Genomic DNA, 9,306 nt, shown 5'->3' with positions numbered 1-9,306 from the left:
TTTTAGATTATCACTATAGTGAAAGAGTTGTATTCAATCAATGAACAGACATCAGATATTCAATAGAATGACAGAACTCCAGAAAACAGAGTTGTTAAAAGAAAATAATAGATCAAACTCAACATTCAAAACATAGTAACCCAGTTAAAGTCTTCATTTTGTAGATATAAACTCTCAGGATAAGCACTCCATAAAAAAAAATTATCTATTTGTGCTACTGTAAAATGTAAGTGAATTTTCCTAAAGCCTCCTCAATCAGAGGGAACACATGCCTAATACTGTAAACCTAGCCAAGGACCCATGGCTAGAGAGGTCACAGTTCCCAGACAAGAATAGGTGAGATTAAAGCTGTGTTCTCCCCAGCTATCATATGTTATTCTAAGCTAATAAAGGACTTTATGTCAGAGCATTTATGTCCCAGAAATGAACACAAGTGTACTGAGCCACTTGTTGTACTCATTATATTCTTATAAATAATTCAAGGAAAAATATTTCAGTTGAGTGAAGACAGTAGGCTAGATTACACCAAGACAGTAGAACTCAAATTGCAATGGTGAGCCACCATTTGCTGGCATAAATTTAGAAGCCTGCTAATCAGAGAGGTTTACAATTCAGGAGCACAAGAGACATGTAATAAAAGTTGCACTCAAGGAATAGCTGACTTACTTACACCTAATGAGTTTTGAATTTCAATTAAACAAACAAATAACATTTTCTTTAGGGGTATACTATTTGAACTGTTCTTTATAACAAAACATATCACACTAATGCTGGTCTGTAAGGCATCCACACTCACCCTCTAATGCCCAATCCTGACCACTACATATCTATTTTCTTCCTACCTTTTTCTAGGCCATGGAGCACTAAAAGAGAAGTTCTCTGGACCATACTGATCAGCTACTAAACAAATATGTGGCCCCCTCTCTGTCTTGAACTCTTCCTGTGAGCAACTAACCTTACTACTCTCCTAAGCAATCAACACAAGCCAGGTTAGCAGGTCTCAGCAGGGAATCTAGCTGCTAAACTCCTTTCACAACAGAGTCTTCAGAAACACACTCCTCCACTCCCCACTTATCGGCCCTTTAGGAAAATATCAAATATATCTATTTGTCTCACTCCTCAATCCCCAGAACCCACAATCACATATGGGACATAGTCAGTGGTTAAGAAAACTGTTAAACAACTAAAGAAATGAATTTTTTTCTTTAGTCTCAAAATCATCTATATTTTTATCATAATCTTTACTTTTTTCCCACTACTTCAATAAAAAGGACTTCGGCTTTAAGTGTGAGTGATGGAAAGCTACTAGAAGGCTTTCCCATTTCAAACTATGACAATTCCATCACTCCAGTTTTGGGTATAAATGACATTCTTATATCATTCCAAACCAATGTACAATGGTGCTATAGAAATGGATTTCTCCTCTTAGCCAGCACAGTCCATTTACTCCAAAAAATTTGACCTTTCGCCAGGAGTGGGGGCGGGCACACACTTTTAGTTTCAGTACATGAGAGGCAGAGGCAGATGGATCTCTGTGAGATCGAGGCCAGTCTGGTCTACACAGTAAGACTGGGGCCAGCTGGGGCTATAGGAAGACCCTAACTCAAAAAGAAATTCATCTTTTCTTCCTATAAAGATGTTTTTCCCATTACAAAAGAAACAGACATTTCTAGAATTTACATCATGATGAAGTGATCCATCCTCTTTTGCTTTAGCTCACCATCAAACTTGTGCTTTGCAAGTAGCATATGTTGCTTCATCTTCCTTACTTTCAAATTACTCATGTGCCACTGATTTTTGGCTATGTTCCCATTTCATTAACACTGCTCTTGGTAAATCCACCAATAGCTGCCAAATTTAAGTTCATTTTCTTCCTATTTCACTGTCTCTTCCTTCTCAGTTGCTTTTGAAAGTTCTTCACATTCCCAACCATGTCACTTCAAGGTACATCAGGAGGGGACCATCTAATGGAAGCTATCAACTGATAGAATATAAGGTCGGTTGGGGGACTGTGAAAGAAAGAAAGAAAGCCATCAAAAGCATTCATTAATCCTAGCTTGAGAAGTGACAAGATAGAGCTAGTGTTAGCTAATTTGACAAGTTTGGGTAGATATTAAATAACTTCATGGAATGGAATTCTTTTAGATTTGATGTTTCTAAGAGGACTTACATGTATTTTCTTTCTATATTCATTTAAAAGAATATTATCTAGATGCATAATTTTATAAACCATCTACATTTTCACAACACCTGATCTGCTCTTTCCACTCTGACTGAATTGCTGACTTATATCTGCAATGGCCCTTTGACATTTCCATTTGGCTAGGCACCTCCAGCTCAACATGTTCAACCATGAGGTCTTGCTGGTCTCCTCACAGCCTATCTCCAACTTCATCAACAAAATTCCATAATCTACAAAGCTTGCAATTATCCTTGACTCCTTGACTGAACCCTGTATCCAGCTCTCCAGCAGATCATATTGATTCTACCTCCAAACAACCTAAACCCAAATGTGTCTGACCAGTCTCACACCTGGTCAAAGCCACCAGGATTACTGCAACAATCTACTGATTTTTCTCTACTTTCTCCCTAATCTTCCAGACTTCTCACTACTCAACAATCAGAACGAACCTGTTTACATGAGATACTGGATGTTCCTCAAAAGTTTCTCACTCAAGACTGAAAGCTGAAGTCTTCTCAATGAACCACGGAGTCCCATACAATCTGATCTCCCTTTCCTTTAGACTTCATCTTGTCCTTACTCCTCCTTCCTTCACTCTGCCTATCACAGTCTTTACTGCTCCCAGACTGCCCCTAAAGTGCTCCTGCTCAGGGATTTTATAGTGGCTATTAACTGTATCTGGAATGCTTTCCACCTGCAGGGCTTCTCTCTGTCAGAACTGTATCCAAATGTCATCTTCTCAGTGAGGAGATCCACTCCTCAACTGACATATGACATATTTTACTGATCTACTTACATGGTAAGAGTGATTGACTGACTAATGTCCTTCCCTAAAGGTAAGCCCCATGAATGTGGGAACTCTTGTCAATCCTGCTTACTGCTTGCTACATTTCCAACACAACAGTGAATGGCTGATTATGTGGAAAGAGGGACGGAATGAAGAATTTTTTGAATTAATAATCTTAAAATTTTCTCATTCAGAAGATATTTTACAGCAGTGAAAGTTATTACTACCCGTTTCCTCTAAAACAGTTTCACCTGATGCTTTATAAGAACAGTCTCTGCCCTGAAAGTTCAGTACCTTTCCACAATGGTAGGACGATCACCCCACACTTACCCCCTCCAAGGATCAGGGACTTTTCTGGAAGAGGTTGGCAGAAAGAATGTAAGAGCTGAAAGAAGGGGTGGAGGGTTAACTGGAAGCGTCCTCCAACCACTAGGCCAGCAAGCTATAGTCATAGTTCCTTTCCATGCTCATCAAGGAGTCGAGGAGGGAGTCAGTTACCCCTCCCACCCAATCAGGCAACCTTAGCTGCAAGTGGGGGAGGGACTAAGGCTATATGAGCCAAGAATGCCAAGAGGCACCTCTCTCACCATTTTATGTGGCTGTCAGGAAGTCACAGGATCTATATGTGAGTGTGGACTTTCCAGTGCAGCAGTAAATGGGGGGGGGTACCCACTCTTCTGTAAATAAACCCCCACCCTATGCTCTGTTAGCAAGCCCAATAAACTTGTTAGGATTAAAAAAGAAAGAAAGAGAAAAAAGAAAAAACAAACAGTCTCTGCTATTCCACCTCTGTCTCTCTGGCCTTCCTAATTTGGAAGTCCTTTTCCCACTATCTGTTCCTTGCATTCCTGCTGATGTTTCTCGAATTCAATACTCAGCCTGTTCTCATTCTTCTTGCTCCCATGGATTACTTCATCCATCGCCATGAATTCAAACTCACACTCACATTAATGACCCCTAAGTATTTCCCTTTAATATCAAAATAGCTCCAGAAGTAGATCTAAATTTCTAAAGCTGTTAGACAAACATTCCTAGAAACTTCAAAATGAAAAATATCTGTACAGATATTCTCTAACTTCCTTCCAAGTCTACTCCCTCTCTTGACTTGCTCATTTAACTAATGGCATCTCTGTCAACTCACTTGTCCGAGTTGGGATTCATTTCTCTCAATTCTCTAGGTTTTTTACTTTCTCTCATAGTTCTCCAATTCACCCTGTATTTTATCAGCTAGAAACTTACATCCCACCTCTGAGACATTTCTCATGCCTATTTAAATGTGATCTTCATAGATCCATTGCTTTTGCCAAAACTATTCATCTTTATGCTTTCATGCCATAAAATAATTTAAAATAGTTACTTATTAGACTGTCTGGTGCCCTAACCAGACTATAAATTCTCCAAGAGGAGAGAGAAGATAGCATCTGTTTCTGTATCTCTAGATTTGGGTATGTAGATCATTATTTGCCAAATAATGAATGCTCAATTAATGTTTGTTGAACTGGACAAAACATTAAATGCCAAGATCTTTCCAAGTTTCTCAGCAGGACATGGTTCAGATTATACTGTCAATGAGCAAGTGGCAGCCCTTCCTAAATCTCCAAGGGAATGAAGCAATTTAGCGACTGTCATGATGGAGTCCTACTAAAGAAAGACTGAATGCCAGGACACACCATAAGAAGTCCCGACACATCTGTACTAGACTGCGGCCAAGCATACCACCCTCAAAGGACAGCAGATTAGCACTCTCTTTCAGATACCCTTAACTAAAAGCTAGAAGTGATTTCATGACTATAGAGCTGTGTTTTTAGAGCACAAGATCACATCATGAGCACCATCTGGGGAAGGAAAGTCATTCGGCCATTTTTATAGCTAGTTCAGAAAAAAGAAAGGTATCTTGAGTTTTAGCAGACTGCATTTCCAGTGGGTAATCATTTTCCCCTTAACCTGTAGTCTAATTAAATGATTATATTAAAATTAAAATTGTTATGACTCAAATGCAACTATTCATTCATTTCTATAGTAATCAATGAGAAAAAATGCACCCTTTCTAGATTGTTCTATTCTAACAGATATTTCTACTCCTTTACTATAAAATATTTTTTCTAAATTTAACAAAGTTCATTAATTTTCACATTTCTTATCAAAATTATTTGAGGATACTGTTTATCTATGAACATTAGCTTAAGATAAGTCTTTAAAAAATACAGATTTAGAATAATAAATAGGTCAGAGTTCCTCAAAACAGATGAAAAGAATTATGTCAGTGAGCCAACTGCTCTGCTCTTGAGGCATTAGTACCCTTACACACAACCTCAGGTACACATCAGTGTGTACAATGGTAGCAAGATTCAGTTCTTTTAGATTCATATGCATCAAGTTAGAGCTGTGCACTAACTTGCCCTTGAGATAATTAAGGTGAGAAAAAAACTAGTCACACCTTTTTTCATTTATGCAAGCAATTCCACCACCTACAATCAAAGTTAAAATTATTTCTGTTTGTAATGAACTTTAATCAGGTTTCTGCTTCCCTTAATCATGAAGGTCAAAATAAAGAGCGAACAAAGTGAAGTAACACTAGCTACTTTCTTGAGAAAATTCGACTCCTTAAAAGGTATTTTCAGGCTGAGCATGGTTGCACATGCTTTATTCAGTGACCAGGGTCAATTCAGTTCAGATGTTGACTCAAAGACAAGTTAAGTCCTAGTTGTTTTCAAGCTTGCAGAATAAACCTTCAAGTGAGCTACATAGTCTGAAGAAGGTGCTTCCTGACTCTTGAGCCATCGAATACTTTTCCCTATTCTCAAGTGCTTTTTAGTATCTTCTCTCTCCTCCTGCTGCTGCTCCTCTACCCTCCTCCTCCTGCTCCCACAGATCTCCTTGTCTTTCATCAGTAACTAATTACCTGCTTCTATTCTCCAATGTCTCTTTATATTACTTTGCTTCTATTTTCTTACTGCTTCTTTATGCTTTTTTAAAAATTTAGTTTTGGGGGGCGGGAGAGATGGCTCAGCAGTTAAGAGCACTGACTGCTCTTGCAGAGGACCCGGGTTCGATACCCAGCACCCACATGGCGGCTATGAGCCATCCTTAACTCCAGTTCCAGGGAATCCGAAGCCCTCTTCTGACCTCCATAGCATTGCACAACATGGGTGCACTCACATGCATGCAGGCAATACACTCGCTCGTACACATAAAACAAAAATAATAAATATTTAAAATTTTTTTTAAAATTTAAAAATTCAGTTTTCTTAACATTCAAGATTTTAATTAACTTATGATCTATAGCCAAGGCCAGACATGGTCCTGTCCTATGTACCTTCTTCATGTTGGAAACAGAATCTATAAATTAACAGTTGTAATCAGCTGTAAATCATTGTAAAACTATGAATTCACACACATTATCAAATAAAGATTTTATTATTTTGGTTGGTTGGTTTTTTTTTAATTTCTTATTGAATTTTTGTGTATTTTATAAATCCTCTATGCATAGCTAGACGTCTCATTACCTATAAGAAATAACTGTTTTTTAATTTCACTATTATTACTCACCAATCAATGAAAATGATGTGTTTGGGGGGGCTAGCTAGTGGGGGTTTTTTGTTTGTTTTGTTTTGTTTTTTTCAAAAGGGTCTCCCTGTAGCCCCAGCTGCCCTGGAACTAACTATGTAGACCAGGCTGGCCTCAATCTCATAGAGATCTACCTGCCTCTGCCTCTTGAGTGCTGGGATTAAAGGCATGTGCTACTACCCCTGGCTTCGATAGCCAATCTGACAAAAACTCCCAATGAGGCAATGAGAACCTCAGTCTTCTGAGTTCTGCCTCTAGATGCGTATAGAGTGCTCCTTTACTGTCAACAACTGCATGTGGTTAGAGGATACAGGGGAGATGACTACTAATCCAGATGCTTAAGGCTGTACATACATATTTATGAGATACCACAAAGGTTTGGTCTTTAACAATGCTGGCACTATACAATGAGGAAACCATGTCATATGTAGTCTAAAAGAAAAACACACCCTAAGTATTACAAACAATTTATTATAAAAATGAGAACCTTAGGGGCTGGAGCAATGGCTCAGTGGTTAAGAGCACTGGCTGCTCTTACAGAGGGCCTGAGTTTGATTCCCAGCACCCACATGGTGGCTAACAACCATCCATAACTTCAGTTCCAGAAGATCTGATGCCCTCTTCTGACCTCCATGGGCATTGCACGACACAGGTGCACTTACATATATGCAGGTAGTATACTCATACACATAAAAATTCTTTCAAAAGAGAACCTTAGTTTAAATGGGAGTTCTACACATATAAAAGCTCTGTTTATATACAAGGGAAAAAATGAGAGAGGATACTAAAAACCATTTCAAAATCAATATTTTTATTTCAAATGTTGGATATCTACTTCTTAAATTTTTATTTTAAAGTAAATTTAAACTTATAGGAAAATTACAGAACACAAATGTACAAAAAGTTTCAATTTTACCTTCACCTAGATAACTTCAGAGCTACCACTGCAGCATATTTTTGGCTCCATTCTATTCACCATATATATATGCACACAAACACACTTATCAATTTTGTTTTTCTACATGATTTGAGAGCAAGCTGCAGACACGATGTTCCATACTTTTTTTAAAATTTATTTATTATTGTTATTTTATGTGTATTCATGTATTGCCTGCATGTAGGTAAGTGCACCCATGTTGTGCAATGCCCACGGAGGACAGAAGAGGCCATCGGATCCCCTGGAACTGGAGTTATGGCCCTCAACCTAGGACTACACTATATTTCTTCACACTCACACTCACACCCTCAGCTCTTAGCAGGAATTCCCGAGAAATGATGCTTTCTTCTCAGCATATCTTAAGAGGCATACATAATCAGTGTCAAATTGCTCAGCCTAGCCAAGTTGATGATGAGTGTAAAAACACCACTTTCCTATTCTGTAGTCAACTGTAGTATTTTCAGGGAGATACTCAGAGAGTACATCAATATCTGATTCATTATAGAAAGTTCACATACCAGCTTTAAAATGTCCTTTGGTGATAGCTTTGTAAATCAATCATCTATTTGATGGTTGCCAAATAATGATCTTTTTTTTCTATTTATACAATTTCTTTCATATTTATTAGTGAGAATTCTGCACTAACAAAAGTTTTTTGCTCATCCTCCATATTTTAAAAATTTGTTTTATCAGTATGGGCTCATGGATTCCTGTTTTATGAAATGGGTTATAATAATTACTACTTATTTTTAATGCTCAAATCATCAATCTGGCTCTTCTGTCATTTTGATATGACAGTATCAATTTTTGAACCTGTCCTTGAATGTCTTGAATGTTTCTTGAGACAATCTTCAGTTCAGCCCTACTTCTAAGAATTAGATTCCTTTTCATGGCGTGACATTTAGATGTCAATGTCCAGGCACTTGGTTACAATCAAAGTTTTTAGGCTTTCTTAGGACACAGAACTAGAAAATACATGAATATATACACACATACTATTTTATTACTATATCTATGTATTCCTATATAATTATGGAACCCTGTCCCTCAGGCATGACATGGCCATTACCATCTTGAAATCAGGTTAGTTGTGATTACCCACAAGAGACTCTTTCAGGAATTGGCCCATTAACATTCCTTCATAGAAGGGAGGGCAGGTTCACGAAGCAGTATACAAGCCCTCTCACAAGGCAGCACACAAGGTGCTCATCAATCAGTACACTACACCCACGAGGCCCCACTCCTCTCTGAGTATATATAATGGAGTAGTGGGGGATAGGGGATCTTCTTTCGCAGTGTAGCCACTTGTAAGCTGTCCAGGCTCCTGTAAGTAAGCTCAGTTAAACTCACTGGTTCACTCAATTAGACTCGGTTGGAATCATTTCATTAGTCTGTTGTTTGTGCCCTCTCTGGGGCAAGTAAACATTCGTTCACATCTTCCCAGGAAAAGTTAACACTGATACAGACACTGAAGAAACATGATTGGTAATGTTATCTCCAGTCCAATCCAACACCTCAGGGTCCCTTCTTTTCCTTCCTTTTTCCATGTTTATAAAGCCCTTCTCCAGTAGTGAGCAGTGAAACTCTCATCACCATCAATTTATTCACTCTTTCATTCAATGAAATCTGCTTATCTGTTCAGCCACACCAACCCTTGGATCTCGCTTCCCCACTTGTTTTCTTGTAACCGACATGCAATGCCCCTAAGCCCGTAAGAAAAGAGAAGGGAAGGCAAAAGAAAGAAGAAAGATGGAGAAAGAAAATAGAGACAGCGAGAGAAAGGAGAAATGGAAATGAGGAGAAAATGAAGTGAAGGGGGGAGGGGGAGAAGGG

At 38.4% G+C, this 9,306-nt stretch overlaps 1 protein-coding gene across 2 annotated transcripts in view; it reads right to left on the bottom strand.

Moving 5' to 3' along the window:
* Vwa8 (von Willebrand factor A domain containing 8) overlaps positions 1 to 9,306 on the bottom strand; it is a 438,392-nt gene that overhangs the window by 329,311 nt on the left and 99,775 nt on the right. The window lies entirely within an intron of this gene.

The sequence above is a fragment of the Nannospalax galili genome, unplaced genomic scaffold, assembly GCF_000622305.1.
Source record: "Nannospalax galili isolate Female #2095 unplaced genomic scaffold, S.galili_v1.0 scaffold386, whole genome shotgun sequence".
Classification (NCBI taxonomy): domain Eukaryota; kingdom Metazoa; phylum Chordata; class Mammalia; order Rodentia; family Spalacidae; genus Nannospalax; species Nannospalax galili.
Note: the sequence above shows the minus strand (reverse complement) of the source record. Positions and strands in the feature narration are given on the sequence as shown.